Genomic DNA, 20,354 nt, shown 5'->3' with positions numbered 1-20,354 from the left:
GCCTAGGAGCGGTTTTTCCTCTGATGTAGCTGTGGTCTAAACCACAGAGCCTCTTGGGATTGTTGATCGGAAGGTTGGCAGTTCAAATCCCTGCAACGGTGTGAGCTCCCGTTGCTCAGTCCCTGCTCCTGTCAACCTAGCAGTTCGAAAGCACGTCATGTGCAAGTAGATAAATAGGTACCACTCCAGTGGGAAGGGAAATGGCGTTTCCGTGCACTGCTCTGGTTCGCCAGAAGCGGCTTAGTCATGCTGGCCACATGACCCGGAAGCTGTCTGCAGACAAACGCCAGCTCCCTCGGCCTATAGAGCGAGATGAGCGCCACAATCTCAGAGTCGTCCGCGACTGGACCTAATGGTCAGGGGTACCTTTACCTTTACTAGCTGCATCCCCTAGTAGAGAGGCAATGTTGGAGAAGACACAAATGTACCCTCAGTATGTTCTATCATATGTGGTGGACCTTTAAAAGGCTAAAAGAGTATTAGGAAATAATTCATAATGAATTGGAAAAAAATATGTTTAAAAGTACTTTCCCCAAAAAACCAGAGTTCTTTTAAAAAGGTAAAGGGACCCCTGACCATTAAGTCCAGTCGCAAACAACTCTGGGGTTGTGGCGCTCATCTCGTTTTACTGGCCGAGGGAGCCAGCATTTGTCCGCAGACAGTTTTTCCAGGTCATGTGGCCTGCACGACTAGCCGCTTCTAGGGAAACCAGAGCAGCACACGGAAACGCTGTTAACCTTCCCACTGGAGTGGTACCTATTTATCTACTTGCACTTTGACATGCTTTCAAACCGCTAGGTTGACAGGAGCTGGGACCGAGCAACGGGAGCTCACTCCGTCGTGGGGATTCGAACCGCCAGCCTTCCGATTGGCAAGCCCAAGAGGCTCAGTGGTTTAGACCACAGTGCCACCCACGTCCCTAGAGTCCTTTTAGTTGGGGATAATTCAGACGGAAATTCCCAAGTTTCAAAAAAAAGTTGTTTATGTATGCCACTACTGTGCCCCATGTTTTGTTAGCCCAAAAATGGAAATGAGCGAAGTCCCAACTAAAGAAGAATGTCAACTTAAGCTGATGGAACATGTGCAGCTCGCGGACCTAACATATAGAATAAGAGAACAAGAAGAACATACAGTGAGAGAATGAGAAAATATGGGAGGGGGAGAATAGAATATTGAACAGTAAAATGACTCACCAATTAATAAAATGAACCAAGAATGGAAGGGAAGGGAAGTCGATGATATGGTTTGTATTCTGTAAAATATTATTTTGTAAACTTGAAAATGGTTTTTAAAAATGAAAGACATTGTCATTCAAATGGTGTGGAGTGTGCTGTGTCATGTGATCGATTATGCGCATGGGGCTTACCTCCCTCCCCCAAAATATTTTAATCAAGTTGGCACCTCTGGCTGGAAGATGTGTCAGGAGAGGAAAAGGTTAAATCGTCCTTCCTACTCACCTTTTCCCCTCTCAGACATAGCCTGCCCCCAGGATGCTTTTGAGTTAAAGCAAAAGAACAGAACAAAACCACAGAAGAGTGAGTCACCAAACATTTAAGGTGTAGCTTGAGCTTAACAGCTTATGTAGCTCTGACCCTGATGATGAAGAACAGGGAGCCACAATTGTTTCATGCAAAGTGGCCCCGGAGGGCAGTCTTAAGAGGCAACTATTCTGTGGCGCAGTTAGGTATTTTTTTTAGGCTGCAGACATGTTGCCGTTTACTCCACTGGTGTTTGAAGCAGAGTACACCTGATGTTATCCACACTGCATAAGTATCCTGTAGCTCCTTGGGGAATCCTCCTGTTTGATGTGCCTTCCCTCACACTTGCTTCCATGCCATTCGAAAATGTGAGCTGCAGTTAAGTTGAGGTGTGTACACTTTGGGTGGCTGTTGCACATGCCCAGATGATAGCTATGGGCAGGCCGTTCCTGGGCAGGTGGGGTCGTCCTCTTGTATACTGGCTGGGACTGACAAGGCACCTGACCCTCACCTGAATCTTGTGGGAAATAATTAGCATCACACATCATGTGATGGAAGTTGACAAACCAATTAACCAACCAGAAGGATTGCTGTTAATAGCACCAGTTTTCGTATAACTTGATATTGCTGGATAGTTGTTTTTTTTATATCTAAAAAACATTTTTAGTTTGCTTTCTGTTGCCACCATGGAACCTTTCTTTATTAGTGCCACTTTGTTTTGTATGATTCCTTGCAAATGAAGGAAAACAACTTTTCTGCTTGTATATGTTGATAACATAATTTCAGTTACTGAGGACAAACAAGATTGTACAAAAACAAGATTGGGTGCAGGCCTGGCCAGCACATAGGCATCCTGACTGTGACAAAGGTGACCTGTGTGCTTGGTTGATTAACAGCTGTTGGGAACTTCAAGGTCCCTGCTCTCCCTTCTTATGGGCTTTGTAGTGGACCTGGAGACTCCAATAGAGAGCATTCCATGTCAAGAAGGAGGGCAAGTGGGCACCCTATCAAATGACAAGGCAGGAGCTACACGGAGCAGGGCCTTTTCACTGGTGGTGCCCATTGTATGCCTCGCTCTCCCCAGACCTGCTCTCTTTTGGCCTGTATTTTGGAGCTTTATAATTTAGGAAAACTTTGGAAGAACTGTTTGACAAGTCTTATCAGTCGCTGACATATGAGTGGATTTTATGTACTGCTATTCTGTGCTTCTGGTGCAACAGGGTTTACACCAGCGTAATAGAGTTGGCCAGGATGCCAGAAGGGATACAATTTAGGAGCTTTCTCCATTATCTGCACCACAGGGGGTGTTCAGTCAACAGCGCAAAGGCTGAGCTGAAGCATTCCCTGCTGGTTACCTGCTTTCAGCAATAGGAGTCGCTGTTTGGTAGTACCCGATTGGTTAGCTGTCAGATTCCAGAGCTCCCTATTGGTGGCTCTTAGGTAATTCACAAAATACAGAGTCCATTCATAAAACACAGTGTTCATTCATAAAGCAGTAACATAAATCTCCATTGCTACATATTGGGTGTATATTTCAGCGGTTGAACGTACAAGTTTATGGCCATGCTGTAGTGTAGTGCCGATTTATCCCAATAAACACATTTTTATATGCAGTTTTAACTAATGTATGAATTCTTGCATATTTGCCCGTTATTTCCACCCATATATTAATACACACTTCCCAAATATGTGTGCATTTTTGTAAACATTTGTTGGTTGATGAGCTATATCAGAAAAAACCAAATAAGTGCAAATCTTGAAGGATATCTGTTTTGTTTTTGTTTTTTTGTATTGTTTCAGAAAGAGTGAATTTGATAGGCTTGGCTCCCAATCAGTCCTGAATCAAATTTTTCTCCCATGCCCGTTCCCTGCTTTGAATCTGACTCAATGGTTTTGAGAAACTACCACCACTCATCTTTAGTTTTCCCACTGCAGTATTGAAGAAATAACACTTCATCTACCTGACAGGGTTGTTGTAAAGACTGAAATAACATAATGCATGTGAATACTTGAATATTTAAATGCATGATGGAAATGCCAAATCTTACTACTATTCCTGTCATCGACCCAGGATTATTTATTATTATTATTATTATTATTAATAATAATAATAATAATAATAATAATACCTCACCCACCCTCCTGGGTTTCCCCAGCCACTCTGGGCGGCTTCCAACAGATTAAAAACAGAATAAAACTTCAAACATTAAAAACTTCCTTAAACAGGGCTGCCTTCAGATGTCTTCTACAAGTCAGATAGTTGTTTATTTCCTTGACATCTGATGGGAAGGCGTTTCACAGGGAGGGCACCACTACCGAGAAGGCCCTCTGCCTGGTTCCCTGTAACCTCACTTCTCGCAGGGAGGGAACCACCAGAAGACCCTCGGAGCTGGACCTCAGTGTCTGGGCTGAATGATGGGGGTGGAGACACTCCTTCAGCTATACTGGGCCAAGGCTGTTTAGTCAACATCAACACTTAAATGGTTGTTTTGCACTGGAAAGGCTAATCTAATCGGCTGGCAAAGGAACATATTAGCTGAGCAGCTTGCAAAATCTCAGTTCTGCATGGTTTAGCAACCCAGATTTAGAAAAGGTCCTTAACTGATACTTGGAAAAGCTGATACTCTTGCAAGGCAGCCAGGTCTGTAAACAGCTCAGTTCATTTTAATATGGGATACATTAGAACCGGCAAGCTCCTATTCAAAATAAGAAAGTTGATCGCTTTGTGCAAAGGTGGGAGCAGACTAGGCTGAGGTGCAATGGTAACTGGACAGATATTTCAGGATAGTAAAGAGTCAGATTTGGTTGTTTCCTGGAACTTCATTTAAGGATCTGATATTTATTTAGAAAGGCACTCATTTATTTATTTTTATTTAGCATGTTCCATTCAGTAAACACAACAATAAAGTATAATAAAGTCACCCTGCTGAGAAATGAGGGAAGGAAGTGCATAAAATAGAGGAATCTACAGAGGAAAGAGGGGAGTAGGTTTTAAGCATCATGTAGCACAGGGGTCAGCAAGGCTTACCTTGCCTGGGCCGGTTCACTGCCACGGGGCCCCCTCCATGGGCTGGATCACGTGTGCGCATGAGCGCGCATGCCTGTGATTTCCTGCGTCTGCACAGACACGATTTCCAGTGCCGCGAAAGCGAGTCCCCGCGCTGTGTTGCGCCAGTTTAGCGCAGCGCGCAGGGACTTGCCAAGCGGGCAGCTCAGTTAGGGGGCTGCTTGTGAGTCGGTAAAACGACCCCCATGGGCTGCTTGTGGCCCATATGCCTTAGGCTGCCAACCCCTGATGTAGCACAAAAAGTAACACAGCATAGATTAAAACGACTGAAAAATCTAAGAGAGGTATTCTTGTATGCAACTGCAGCGGCTCGAATACTTGTGGCCAAGGGATGGAAAGATCACGAGGCTCCAAAAATAACAGGTTGGCAAATCAAATTACAGGAATTGGTGGAGATGGCTCAATTGACTAGAAAACTCAGAGGAAACTCAAAGCAAAAATTTGCTGGAAAATGGGATGGTTATAGAAGATATGTTCATAGTTTCGACTCCGTGCTAGCATTCGAGTGACAAAGGAAATAAAAGGAGGTGGATAACAATTAAGGATTTATCATGTTTTCAGAAAGTATTGTAAAATTTATATAGAAAGGTTTATTGTTTTGTGTACATTCGATTGTAAGATAAAACATATGCGAAGGGACTTGACCGGAAGTCAAAATTGAAGAAAAGTTTTTGTAAGATAAAAGGGGGGAAATATTTACTTTCATTATTATCATTTTGTGTGTGTGTGTGTGTGTGTGTCTGTACATATGTGTGTTTTGTATGGAATGTTTAGGAGGAAATAAGACGGTAAATAACCAATAACAAACTAAATATTGATGTATGTAATTTTTATTTCTCAATTATATTTAGTGGTAGTATGGTTGTAATCAGCCCTGAATGCTCACTGGAAGGACAGATTGTGAAGCTGAGGCTCCAATACTTTGGCCACCTCATGAGAAGAGAAGACTCCCTGGAAAAGACCCTGATGTTGGGAAAGATGGAGGGCACAAGGAGAAGGGGACGACAGAGGACGAGATGGTTGGACAGTGTTCTCGAAGCTACCAGCATGAGTTTGACCAAACTGCGGGAGACAGTGGAAGACAGGAGTGCCTGGCGTGCTCTGGTCCACGGGGTCACGAAGAGTCGGACACGACTAAACGACTAAACAACAACAACAACAAATGGTTGTAATGTGTTTTTGTAACATAAAATCATTCAATAAAAATTATTTATTAAAAAACAAAACAAAAAGTAACACAGCATAGATTGAACGACTGTTCTCACAGTCATTCTCGGAGAGAGTCCTTTAAGAGAATCTGACAAGTCTCTTTGCAGGGAGGGAGGCAGGCTTTGGTGACTGGATAAGACTGGCTGGCCAGGGGAGGGGCGTGCACTCTGCACAAGCTCAGAGGCACTCTTGCCCGGTGTTCCAAAACCAGCCCAGTGAAGCCTTTTGCTCCTTACTGGCTGCTGAACCAGCGACTCCAAAGACAAATGCCAATCCCAGATCTCTAGGATTAGCACTCTCTGCAGGGTGGTTCGGGGAGTGGAAAGGAAGGTGACGAGCCCTGGCTGATGATAAGCTCAGGCACGTCCTGTCCTGGGCAAGGTCCGGGCCACATCCAGCCAGAGAAGGGAAGTGACTCACGCCGGTTCCAGGGCCATGCGTTCTGGACACAGCGTCGACTTTCCTTTTCAGGAGGAAATTTATTCATCGCCCGACATGAAAAGCAAACCGGGGCGGGGCACTGCCGTCCAAGTTGCCGTGGGCAAAGGGGGGGTCAGGGTGGATCAGAAGGGATATTGAAAAGAGGCTGTTTGCATTGGCTCATCTTGGCCCGCCTGCCTGCCTGCCTGCAGGAACAAGTGCACTGTGCTTTGTGGGGCTGCGCAAGGCTTGGCGAGTCTCCAAGGACTGGAAGGTTCAGCTCTTCGACGTCTCCTCCGCCGCTCAGGTGCGGTTACAACCCATCTCCGCCTCTCCAGGCCGTTGACTTTTGAAGCAAGAGAGGGAGAGGGAGGGAGGGAGGGTGCGACCCACCTGTGATTATGGCCAGGGCACCGCCAGCCAAAGTGCAGTGATATAATTACACCCATGTATTGTCTGCACTGCACTAAACCGGAGGCCTAGCCTTTTCGCAAGCAACCAGACTGGGCCATTTTCAGGCTGTAGAGGAGGGCTTATGAAAACTGGTTGCTCAGCAGTACCAGAATGCACACACGTACAACCCCGTACTAATTAAATTAGCATGTCTGTGGGGGCGGCGAGGCTACTGCCCTTCGGCCCGTAATGCAATTTTATACGTAAGAGGGATTTAAAAATAAATAAATGGTATAGACTAGAGGGCACCTCTGCACCGTAAGTTTAAAACACTGTTGTAACACTTATAAGTGTCACGGCCATGGTGATTTAACCACCAGTCCCTCTTCCTGGTGAATTTTGTGAGGGGTTGCCTACTAACAGCTCTCAGCACCCTTAACAAATACAGCTCCCAATATTATTCGGGGAGAGCACGTACTATGATAGGGAGTGAATTTTGCAACAACAAAGTTGGCTAGTGGAGAATTTTCAGTGACTGACCGCAAGATGCAATTCCCAGGGGTTTTTGGTTTTCAAATGTAATCCATTCCGGAAGACCGTTCAACTTCTGAAACGTTCGAAAACCGAGGTGCAAAGGGCAGTCTGCAATTTCAATGGAGAAAATTGGGGGGGGGGGGGACTCAGCGGAAGCAGTTTGACTTCCGAAAAGCATTAAAAAATGGAAGCAATTACTTCCGGTTTTTCGGCGTTCAGAAACCAAAACGTTCAGCTTCCGAGATGCTCAAAAACCGAGGTACCACTGTATAAATAATGTAAGATGTTCCACTCTGGAGGTCGCATGGAGACTTACACCAGTTTGCAATACAGTGGTACCTTGGTTCTCAAACGCCTTGGTATTCAAACAATTTGGAACGCAAACACTGCAAACCCGGAAGTAAGTGTTCCAGTTTGCCAACCTTTTTCAGAAGCCGAACGTGCTCCGTTTTGAGTGTTATGCTTCCGATTTGAGTGTCACGCTTATGTTTTGAGGGTTACACTGAGCTCTGTCTTTTTTTGCTATTCATTTTGCGTTTTTCTTGTTTTTGTGGCTCTTTTTGTTTTGTTGTGGTGACTGTGTGGAACCCAGTTCACCTACCGATTGATTGATTGATTGTGTGACTGCAGTACATTGTTTATTGCTTTCATTTAATGGACCAATGGTCTCGTTAGATAGTAAAATTCATGTTAAATTGCTGTTTTAGGGGGTTGTTTTTAAAAGTCTGGAACGGATTAATCCATTTCGCATTACTTTCTATGGGAAAGCGCACCTTGGTTTTGGAATGCTTTGGTTTTGGAATGGACTAGGTTTGAGAACCAAGGTAACACTGTATTTGTGTTTATTTCCAAATTTATAGGTTGAGCGTAGGTGGGAGAACAGCATTAAATACCCCAGCAGGCACCCCAAATCCACTATTAGATCTTCACAAAGAACAGCCAACATGCTCCGAAATTGTTTCAGAGTCCTCACAGCCCAGCTCTTTCTTCCTTCAGTCTATCTTGGTTAGGGTGACCCTCAGAGGAACATTCGAAGATATAGTATATATATTTAGGACTCACCTTAAATTTTGTGATCTGTAGGCCCCTCAATTCTGATGATGCTTCTTGCCCGCTTGGATGGAAGATGGAGAGGCAGGTGAAGTGTGTACAGATACAAAGGTAAAGTTGACATTCATTGCTCACCCTGCTTTGACTTCTGGCCCTGCCAACTTCTAGCGTGTGGCCCCTGGGAGGTTGCTGAGAAAGTTGTGCGGCCCTCAGACTCCCCACTTCTGTTCTATGCAGAAAACATGTGCTTTGCTGTGGGGTCTTCTCTGCCATGCCAGCCCCCTTCACCGCCCCTACAAGTGCTCTGAATGGTGTCCATCCTAGTCCCAGATGAAGGAGTTTCTTAAATTGATTTTTCTTTTTTGTCCTATTTGTTTCCTCTCTTCTTACCTTCCAGTTCCTTTCGAAAGCTTGCGGAACGCCTGCGAAGGTCTGGCCCAGCCGTTTTACCCTTAACACACCCGTTGAGCCAGGCAAATATTTAGAGAGCTAATCGTAGATAAGGAAGCTCCTGGCAGCCTTCAAGGGCCCTCAGGGCAGTATTGGGCCTCCTCCAGTTTGGGCTGGGCTGTATTTGCACCTATGAAATTCCTAAGATGCCGTCCCTTTGCTTCTCGTCCCCTCCAGCAACTGGGGGGAGCTGAAGGCAGACTTCTCTGGGCTCCGTTTCTGGGGGTCTGAGACAGCGACACATAAAACCTTAGGGCTGTCAAATTTCAAAAAGTAAAAACCCGGACACCCCGAAAAATCGTGATTTTTCAAGTGGCAAAGCACTGCCTTTCAGAAATCCCACCGGATGTCAATTCTGCTTTTGAAATCCCAGTAATGTCTGGGGAAATCTGGATGTACAGCAGCCCTACTGTCTCTTGGCAAGCCGATTTTGGACAGTGTTTGTTGTTTTATTTTTCGTTTTCATTTTGGGGGGCAATTGCATAATTGTTGCACATTACAGTGGTACCTCTGGATGCAAACGGGATCTGTTCTGGAGCCCCGTTTGCATCTTGCAGCAAACGCAACCCACGTCTGCTCGTGCACGGGTTGCGATTTGCCACTTCCGCGCATGCGTGTGACATCATTTTGAGCGTCTGCGCATGCGTGAGCGGCGAAACCCGGAAGTAACACGCTCCGTTACTTCCGGGTCGCCATGGAGCGCAACCCAAATATGCTTAACCTGAAGCTACTTCAACCCAAGGTATGACTGTATATGTTTTAATTAAAAAAAAACAAGCACTTGCCATTTCAGAAATCCCTAAACAGCACACAGTAGGAACATAAGAAATTCCCTTATAGTGAGCGATGAGATTCCTGCATTGCAGGGGGTTGGACTAGATGACCATTGGGGTCCCTTCCAACTCTACAATTCTATGATTCTATGGTTCAGACCCACTGCTCCATTTTTTTAAAAAAAATGTATTATTTATTAAAGATTTATTGTATTACAAAATTATGTGCAATGTCTCCTTTTTCAAGTTACATTGTCTACAGATCAGTTTCATTTGTTGAAACATTAGTGTTACATTAGGAAGAAAAGGGGGAAAGAGATGGAGGGGACCATGGCGAGTGTCCCTAGACATCCTCAAAGCTTTTGATTGCTTAGAGTGGAAATACCTATTAGCAGTACTAATTAACATGAAATTGGGCCCCAACTTCCGACAAACCTCATTGCTCCATTTTGATCAGTCTTGTTTACACTGACTGGTAGCAGTTTTCCAGGGTTTCAGACAGGAATTTTCTCCCAGCCCTGCCTGGAGATGTTGGGTACATTGAACCTGCATTCTTCTGCATGCAAAGCACCAGACCCTCCACCACTGGAGTCCTCCCAAAATAATTAAAGCAAAGATGCAAACAATAAACAATGAAGCATCAGTATAAAAAGACTTAAAAGCAAGGAAAGCAGACACCCGTGCATTCAATGCCCTCCCAGCACTGGTGTCACAGCAGCGTACCTGGGCAGGTAGGACAGTCAAGGTTCAGCAGGTGCATTGGGAGGAACACTGCCAGTGTCCCCATGCAGTCACTGATACCCTGCCCCACCTCACTTCACCCTAGTCCAGGTGAGCTGATGGTTCACCCCTCAAAGTTTCTTGCAGGAGTAGATAAAATAAAATGCTGCATCAGCAAAAAGGAGGACAGAAGAGACAGATTCTGCATAAAATCAGCACATAGGTGAAGGTAAAGGAACCCCTGACCGTTAGGTCCAGTAGCGGATGACTCTGGGGTTGCGGCGCTCATCTCACTTTACTAGCCAAGGGAGCTTGCTACAGCTTCCAGGTCATGTGGCCAGCATGACTAAGCCGCTTCTGGAGAACCAGAGCAGCGCATGGAAAGGCCATTTACAGTGGTGCCTCGCAAGACGAAATTAATCCATTCCGCAAGTATCTTCGTCTAGCGGTTTTTTCGTCTTGCGAAGCAACCCTATTAGCGGCTTAGTGGATTAGCGCTATTAGCGGTTTAGCGGCTATTAAAGGCTTAGCGGCTTAGAAAAAGGGGGGGGGGAGCGAAAAAAAACCTCAAGACTCGCAAGACATTTTCGTCTTGTGAAGCAAGCCCATAGGGAAATTCGTCCTGCGAAGCGCATTGAAAAACGGAAAACCCTTTCGTCTAGCGGGTTTTCCGTCTTGCGAGGCATTCGTCTTGCGGGGCACCACTGTACCTGCCTAACGGAGTGGTACCTATTTATCTACTTGCACTTTGATGTGCTTTCGAACTGCTAGGTTGACAGGAGCTGGGACTGAACAATGGGAGCTCATCCCATTGCGGGGATTCGAACCGCCAACCTTCTGATCGGCAAGCCTTATTGGCGCATGCGAATTTATTATTTAGAGGTGCACATTTGAAAACCGTTACTATAATTTAAACAGAAATGCAATCCTATTTTAACCCTAATAGGAATGCGATCTATCTCATTCTCATCACGTATGGTGTGGATGTGGGAAAATAAAAAATATATTCTGGAATAGTGTTCATGAGCAACTGAAAAAGATGTTTAAAACATCATTTGAGGAAAAACCAGAGGCGTTCCTGTTAGGCATTGTATCAACAGACATCCCCAACAACAAGAAAAAAAGTGTTTTTATATGCTACAGCTGCTGCCAGAATACTAATAGCCAAAAACTGGGAAGGGGACATTGTCCCATCAATAATGGATTGGCAAAATAAATTATATGAATTTATAGAATTGGCTAGAATGACAGCAGCTATCAGATATCAATCAAATCAGAAACTAAGGAAAGAATGGGAATGCGTAGAAGAATATATGACAAAACATCGCTCTAACACAAATTTACTGATATGCATTGACTAAATTTTGTTAAACTAAGATATCGACAGACGTTTTATGGGGAAAATACAAACAATATACGCAACACAATACAATAAGAAATAAAAACAAAAGAAGCTGTAAAGTGGTGGAGGGAAGTCACAGGTGTAGGAATAAGGAAAATAATATATACATAGAGATTTACATATATAGTACAGTGGTACCTCAGGTTAAGAACTTAATTCGTTTTGGAGGTCCGTTCTTAACCTGAAGCACCACTTTAGCTAAAAGGGCCTTCCACTGCTGCTGTGCTGCCGCACGATTTCTGTTCTCATCCTGAAGCAAAGTTCTTAACCCGAGGTACTATTTCTGGGTTAGCGGAGTCTGTAACCTGAAGCATCTGTAACCTGAGGTACCATTGTATTGGAAACAATAATAATTTGGAATGTATTGCTAAGAATGTTAAAATGTGTAATTGAATGTAATAAAATTTTGAAAACCACCAAAAAAGAAAAGAAAACTGTTACTGTAATTTAAACAGAAATGCAGTCCTACTCTAACCGTAATAGGAATGTGATCTATCTCATTCTCGTGGGGGAAAACTGCGATCAGGTGACCTATGTACCTGCTCCGCTGGTATGTTGCGGGCGACTGGCAATTTCAAGACCCTTGCAAGCTAGACTTTAAGCCAGGCATGAACTGGACAACACTTCATGGTCACCCTGGTTGGGAATGAGGAGTAATGGGTTAAGGCAAAAAGATGCTATAAGCTTTTTCATGTGGGATGAGATTTTCTGAGGCACTCTTTTTTTATATAGCCATTCTCTATAAAGAAACCACTTAACAGAGATTTTAATCCCCTCTCTCTTCACAATGGGCGTTGCTATTCAGGTGAAAGGGAAAGGTCACAAGAGGCTCTGTACAAGGATGGAAGGGGAGATTTGTACAAGGTTTAGGGCTGTAACTGACCAAGTCCTCTTTGGAGTGGACTCACAGAAATTAGTAAACCTAATTTACTCAGGCCCACCAATCACCGTGGGTCTGCTCCTTGAGTAAGACTAGCATTGAATACAGTACTTTGTTGCTGCTGTTTTAATTGACAGGGAATAGGAATGATGGACCCAACCGTATGCACCATATGCGCAATATATTAATCCATATACAATCTAAAAGTAATCTGTTTGTATGTTGCCAGAGTTACATTTTCTATCTGTTGTATTAGCTTTCCAAAGAATCAATAAGCAAACTGGGAACACAGCTATCCTACAATGTTTGTGCATCCTTCCAAGTTTTGCGAAGCCGCACTCTGACCCCAAAATGTGTACAAAAAAAGTGTACATAGAGGAGAAATGTCCTCAAAAATGTGTATATTGGTGGGAGAAATGTACAAAAGTAATCGCCGTAGGGAGAATTGCTTGCAAAAGCATCTGTACAGTGCTGCCTTGGGTTACAGATGCTTCAGGTTACATACACTTCAGGTTACAGACTCTGCTAACCCAGAAATGGTACCTCGGCTTAAGAACTTTACCTCAGGATTAGAACAGAAATTGCGCAGCGACGGCACGGCGGCAGCGGGAGGCCCCATCAGCTAAAGTGGTACCTCAGGCTAAGAACAGTTTCAGGTTAAGAACGGACCTCCAGAATGAATTAAGTTCTTAACCCGAGGTACCACTGTATTTGGCAAAGTGCTGTACAAAACTACACACATTAGGAGAAACACGAGTGAATTTTCATGCAAGCGCCTTCTTTTTTAAAGGGAAAATTGCAAACTAATGCAGATATGAGATAAAAACTGAAACACTGGGAAAATGAGAATCCAAAAAGGAGGGAAATGCTCATCTTCTGTAAAGGAACGAGCTGAAGTTTGAGAATAACATGTGTGGATAATTTTCAAATATTGGGCGAGGGGGACCTATATTTGCTCTGATGCTCATAAAGTCTTTCAGCAGCTCTGGGGGAAGAAATAAACAGCTGCAAAACTTGCTCCAGGAAGGGGATCTTGCATTGGGGATGGGGGAATAGGGAGGAAACACCCAAAGATCAATGCGACTTTCCATTTGGAAGGAGGCACACTTATCACAGGGATTATAAAAGCCACTGTGGTTGCCCTAATGCAAACAAGATCTGTGCTGCGGAGCCTCGCAGAGGAAGGGGAGGCGGAGGTGAAGAATCACAGAAACGACATGGGCTGTTATTGCACCTGCCTGACGCCAGAAGAATTTGGCGGCTCTTCCCTCTCGCTCGGGCCTGCCAGGCTCAGAGAACAGCCCCAACTTCCTGGACCTCAGACTGCGGCTTGGCAAGGGGTGAGTCTGCAAAGAGAGAGGTGGCAAGGCTGCAGCCATGCCCAAAATTTAGCTGGGTGCACCCAGGCCGTGCACAGTGGGCGAGGGCGAGGCATTCTGTGTACAAGTTACAGAGAACCAGGCAGAGGGCCTGGAGAAAAATAACTACCAAACTTTTAGAAGACATCTGAAGGCAGTCCTGTTTAGGGAAGCTTTTAATGTTTAATAGGTTATTGTATTTTAGTGTTTTGTTGGAAGCCGCCCAGAGTGGCTGGGGAAACCCAGCTAGATGGGCGGGGTGTAAATAATAAATAATAAATACGTCATAATAATAATAATAATTAGGGCCAAAGGTAGCGCCAAACTGAACAGGTTTACATTGCTTGCTGTTTTCTGAAGCCTCTAAATCAGGGGGCAGCAACGTGCGGCCCATGGGCCAGAAGTGGCCCACAGAGACCGTTTAACCGGCCCACGAGCCACGCCAGAAGTGAGCCGCCCACTCAGCGAGTCTCGGCACGCTGTGCTAAACCGGCGCAGTGCGGCATGGGGACTCGCTTCCGCGGCACCGGAAATCGCATCTGTGCAGACGCTGGAAATCACAGGCGTGTGTGCGATCCAGTGTGATCCAGCCCACAAAGGGATCTCTGCAGGACCGATCTGGCCCCGGCAAGGTAAACCTTGCTGACCGCTGACCTAAATCTTGCAGCAACAACAACAACCCGAACAGGAAACTCAATGACATGATGAACATGCCATGCATCTTATTTGAACTCTGTAAGGAGTCATGGCTGAGTGGTAGAGCCCAGGCCCTGAATGCAGAAAGTCCTGGGTTCAAATCCTGGCATGTTCAGTTTTGAAAGTATCCGATAGCAGGTGTTGTGGGGGGGGGGGTTCTGTTTCAGACCTTGGATAGCAGCTGACATGCCCATTATCCAAGTACTATGCTAGATCAGGGGTAGGGGAGGAGCCTTAGAGAGTGGTGGGAAGGCAGGGACCCTCAGTCCTTACAACACCTGCATTGGGGCAAGACCTACTGGGAATAGTGACCACTAGGCCTGTACTGTTTTGTTTTGTTTCAATAAAGAGTTAACTTCGCTGGCACCGCTGTTTTTTCAATTGCTGCCCTACACCTGACTAAGGCTCCCATCATCAGGCACCCTTCAAAAGTGATGCCTGGTGCATGCAATTTATCCTTGGGGATTATATCCAAGTGCAAAAAAAAAAAAAAAAAGCAACTGGTCGAAATAGTTCAAAGAGAAGTGTGGTCCAAAGTATCTTTGGCAACGAGTAGCACGCCCTTCTTTCGGATGCCGGGAAGATCCACAGGAATCCATTTACAGTTACCTGGCGGAGCGCTGCTTGGGTCTTCCTTGACACTAAAAGCAATTAATGCTGTGTCCTTAATGTTATCTTGATGTAGCTTTCGCTGCACAACGGTGCTCGCTTGCCTTTATTTTATTATTCATGAGGAAACGTTTACAAGGGTGTTAGAAGTGCTAAACGTTGCAAACGTTTTGATGCCCGAGGCAGGAGTTTGTAATGTTTGCCTTGAATAGCACCCACAATCCACAAGCAGGAGATGTCAGGAGGTGTCAAGTCCACAGTAAGTCTTGAACCTGAAGCCATATTAGAGAAGCGGCTGAGCTTCAGCAAGCTCTGGAAGGAGCTACCAAGACTTGGAGGAGAGGGCTTTCAATGGCCTGGGCTCTGCCTCCAGTCTGACGCAGCAATGCTTCTGAACGCCAGTTGCTTGAAACCCTGGGAGGGGAGAGGGCTCTTGTGTTCAAATCCTGCTTGTGGCTTCTTTTGTTTAATGACAGCCGTCCAGAGAAAGCTGGAGTTTTCAGCGGAAAACATTCTTCTGGACTATATACCTATTATATATAAGGTAAAGGTAAAGGACCCCTGGACGGTTAAAAGGTAAAGGTAAAGTGAACCCTGATCGTTAGGTCCAGTCGCAGACGACTCTGGGGTTGTGGCACTCATTTCGCTTTACTGGCCGAGGGAGCTGGTGTTTATCCACAGACAGCTTCCAGGTCGTGGCCAGCATGATTAAGCTGCTTCTGGTGAACCAGAACAGCGTATGGAAATGCCATTTACCTTCCCGCCAAAGCGGTACCTATTTATCTACTTGGACTGGCGTGCTTTCGAACTGCTAGGTTGGCAGGAGCAGGGACTGAGCAATGGGAGCTCACCCCATTGCAGGCATTCGAACCGCCAACCTCCCGATTGGCAAGCCCAAGAGGCTCAGTGGTTTAGACCACAGCGCCACCCGCGTCCCTTTAAGTCCAGTCAAACTATGGGGTTGCACTGCTCGTCTCGCTTTTCAGGCCAAGGGAGCCGGCGTTTTTCCACAGACAGCTTTCCGGCTCATGTGGCCAGCATGAATAAACCGCTTCTGGTGCAACAGGACGCCATAACAGACACCAGAGTGCATGGAAATGCCATTTACCTTCCCACTGGTGCGGTCCCTATTTATCTACTTGCACTGGCGTGCTTTTGAACTGCTAGGTTGACAGGAGCTGGGACAGAGCAACGGGAGCTCACCCTGTCGCAGGGATTCTAACTGCCGACCTTCTGATCGGCAAGCCCAAGAGGCTCAGTGGTTTAGACCACAGCGCCACCCATGTCCCTACCTATTATATGGAAGCTAACAATGGGACAAAGAAAATGGGTTTGACGTGCTACCGCCAAGAGACTGATATTGATGAACTGGAAGAATGAAGATATGATCCCCTTTAATAAATGCATTGACAATACGATAACACTTGCAAGTTATGAACGGACTGCTTATAGACGTAGACTTTGTTTGGTTAAATATGACAATATTTGGAATGAGTTTATACAAAATGTAGTAGGCTATTAATATTTACACATCAATATTATTAATAATATTTACATATGTATTAATGGGAGCGGGTGGTGTTGTGGTCTAAACTACTGTGCCTCTTGTCTTGGGCTTGCTGATTGGAAGGTCGGCGGTTCAAATCCCTGCAACGGAGTAAGCTCCCGTTGCTCTGTCCCAGCTCCTGCCAACCTAGCAGTTCGAAAGCACACCAGTGCAAGTAGATAAATAGGTACCACTGTGGTGGGAAGGTAAACGGCATTTTCGTGTGCCCTGGCTTCCGTCACGGTGTCCTGTTGCGCCAGATGTGGTTTAGTCATTCTGGCCACATGACCCAGAAAGCTGTCTGGGGACAAACACTGACTCCCTCGGCCTGAAGTAAGATGAGCGCTGCACTCCATAGCCAAGTTTGACTGCACTTAACCATCCAGGGGGTCCTTTACCTTACTTAAGTATTAGGATAATAATATCAAATGTATATAAGTATGCACGACTTAGGGTATTTTTAGCATATTGGGTATATGCACATATTGTTTCCTTCTACACGTTTTTGTGTCTTCTTTCCTTTTTGCCTTTTTCTTTGCATCACTTTATTTCTTTAAAACGGAAACCTTTTCAAAAAATATATTAATACCAAAAAAACCCCAAAAAAGTTTAAAACAGGCACCTGGTCAGCCATTGTGAGATCAGAGGTGCCATGAGCCTGATCCATCAGCCTCTTCCTATGTTCTTACATCCCTAGTTGGACCAGAAATGACTCTCTCCATTTCCCATGACAAGCCAGCTCAGTGTCAGATGAGCTAAGCATTGCAAAATTTGGGAAGCATGATGCTTTCTTTCCATTGAAAGGTTGTATACGCTGTAACAGATTTATGGGCAGGCAACCCACCCCCCAGGGCACTTAGGCATGTGGGGTGCACCTGTCATGAACTAATCCACCCAACGATCTTCCCAACAGCTGAAATGAGTTTCACGTACAGTTTCTACGGCATGAATGAATATAGAGTTACAGATCATAGCGTGACAGGGGTAGATCGTGCATGCAGATCACACATCAAAGTCACGCAATGGGTTATCCCGAGGTATTGGGGAAATATATATATTTTAAAAGCTGAACAAATGGAATGGGCAGAAGACGCTCCTCACCTGGAGGGTGTCATGAACTGACGGGACGCAGCGGAATGACCGGGGGCTCCATCTGGGGGAGCCACCAAGGAAAGAAGGCTCAGAGCCCGGGGAGAGGTGGTAGGACAACTTCGGGTGGACCGAAGGGAAGAGGAGGAGTTGGAAGCTGAGGAGGCAACAGGGTCTAGTGAGCAGGGGGAGTGTGTGGCATAGAGCAGTCCAGAATCAGAGGCAGAAGCTGATATTGTGGCAACGCTAGCCATCTCCTCCCCATATTCTTTAATAATACTGACAACTGGGAAACACTTGCCTGCGAGCGCTCCAATTGGAGAACAGCCTTTACCAAAGGTGTCATGGACTTTGAAGATGCTCGAACTCAGGACGAAATGGAGAAATGTGCTAAGAGGAAGGCACATTTGGCAAACCCTCACCGTGACCAACTCCCACCTGGAAACCAATGTCCCCACTGTGGAAGGATGTGTGGATCCAGAATTGGCCTCCACAGTCACTTATGGACTCATTTCTTAAACCATGTTTATGGAAGACAATCTTACTCGGCTACAAGTGATCGCCAAAGAAGAAGAAGAATATTCTTTAATACTAAGAACATGTCTTTTGCACGTGGTTCTGGTGGGTAGATCTTGGCATTCTAGTAAAACCCAAGGTGGTTTGTGAGAGCCTGAAAATGGGTGGCCAGGGCGGAGCCTTCCACCAGCCTACAACTCCCACCAGCCTAGGCAGAACAGTCAATGGGCAAGGATAATGGGAGTTGTGGTCCAAAACATCTGGAAGCCACGATGTTGGCTACCCCTGAGAAAGGCCTTTGGTATGGTCCAGCAGGGAGCTTCTTAGGACTGAGAACAGAGGTCAGCAACCTAAGGCCCATGGGCTGGAAGAGGCCCACAGAGGTCATTTGACCGGCCCACAAGCTGCCTCCAAACCAAGCTGCCCACTCATGCACTGCACTAAACCGGAGCACCACAGGGACTCACTTTTCTGGCGCCGGAAATTGCATCTGTGCACATGCAGATGCCAAAAATCACAGGTGTGCACGCACAGAGGGATCTCCGGGGGACCGATCCAGCCCAGTCAAGATAAACCTTGCTGACTCCTGACTTAGAATGTGAAGACGGCCTTTCTTGAGGTATGTTCCCATACATGGTGATGAAGGCACAGAATTTCATTTCCAATGACCCCTGGCCAATGGCCATGATGCCTGTGACTGAGGGGAGTTGGGAGTCTAAAAATACCTGAATGGGCACAAGTTAGCCACCCCTGTTTTGGAGGGAGGACTTTTCCTTTTAAGGACCAAGAACTGAGAGGGTATCTGCGAAAAGGCTATGCATCAGAAGGAGAGAATCAGGCGATCCGAAACATCTGAACTCACCAGGAGGGGAGAGCAAAGCTGTCTGGTCGAATTTGAGTTTGGGTGAGAAATCAAGCTCATCTTGATTGATGCCCTGTTCCCAATTCCTCCACTGCTAACGGGGGAAATCAAGGATTCTGCACCGAACCCCTGGAAGACTCTACATTTCCTCCTGTCTCCATTTCCTCTTTTCTCTACTTGGAATCCCAAGATTATCAGGCTGAAAACATCCAACAGCAATTAATGCATTCCATTCCTCAAACAGAAGGGTTTGCAATGATGCGCAAGCAAATTTCCTGGGAACAACTTGTGGTTAAGAGCAGGGAAATGTAGACATTTCCCTTTTGGGTTTGAAAGTCCTTTTTTTTGGCCACCCAAAACAAGTGTGGCCTGTGTCCTATCACAGACACAACTGGAAGCTGAAGCAAATTCTTTCTCCACCCCCGAAGTTCTCTGGTGTGAATTTCGAAGTTGATTGTTCTCCAGATATTCCCCGGTTGCTCAAATATTTGCTGTCTGTATTTGCCAATATGTGGACATGTGATACGTGTCGCTGACTGCCTTGCTCCTAACGGCATCAGCGCTGACCACAGTTTGAAATACAGAGAGCGCTACAGTAGTCCATTCCGAATGTAACCAGTTCATGGGTCACCACAGCTTAGAGCAGCCTTTCTCAACCTTGGGTCCCCAGATGTTTTAGGCCTACATCTCCCATCATCCCTGACCACTGGTCCTGTGAGCTAGGGATCATGGGAGTTGTAGGCCAGAAAAATCTGGGGACCCAAGGTTGAGAACCACTGGCTTAGAGGGAAAGCACATGTACCTATTTACCGTATTTTTCGCTCTATAAGAGGCACCAGACCACAAGACGCACCTAGTTTTTGGAGGAGGAAAACAAGAAAAAAAAATTCTGAATCTCAGAAGCCAGAACAGCAAGAGGGATCGCTGCGCAGTGAAAGCAGCAATCCCTCTTGCTGTTCTGGCTTCTGGGATAGCTGCGCAGCCTGCTTTATTCCATAAGACGCACACACATTTCCCCTTACTTTTTAGGAGGGAAAAAGTGAGTCTTATAGAGCAAAAAATATGATATTTAACATATTTCTGTCTCGCTTTTCAGTGCAAGCCCTCACAAGGCTGCTTACAGTGGAAATGTTAAAACCCAAACATCTGACTGTTGGAAATGTAAAGAAGTAGAAAGCACATTTTACCGTATGTGGTGGACGTGAAAGGAGCTATGGACTTTTGGGAGATGATTTATAATGAGTTGAAAAAGATATTTAAGGCAACTAACCCCCCTAAACTAGAAGCTTCTTCTGCTTTTTA

At 45.6% G+C, this 20,354-nt stretch overlaps 1 long non-coding RNA gene across 1 annotated transcript; it reads right to left on the bottom strand.

The window, feature by feature from the left end:
- Positions 1–5,359: 5,359 nt before the first annotated feature.
- LOC308462174 lies at positions 5,360–8,606 on the bottom strand. Its single transcript, XR_013979043.1, has 2 exons — positions 8,164–8,606; positions 5,360–5,687 (listed from the first exon to the last, which is right to left on the bottom strand). It is a non-coding gene; the product is annotated as an uncharacterized lncRNA (long non-coding RNA).
- Positions 8,607–20,354: the final 11,748 nt, after the last annotated feature.

The sequence above is a fragment of the Podarcis pityusensis genome (genome assembly GCF_964106645.2).
Source record: "Podarcis pityusensis genome assembly, chromosome: 13".
In the NCBI taxonomy this organism is placed as follows: domain Eukaryota; kingdom Metazoa; phylum Chordata; class Lepidosauria; order Squamata; family Lacertidae; genus Podarcis; species Podarcis pityusensis.
Note: the sequence above shows the minus strand (reverse complement) of the source record. Positions and strands in the feature narration are given on the sequence as shown.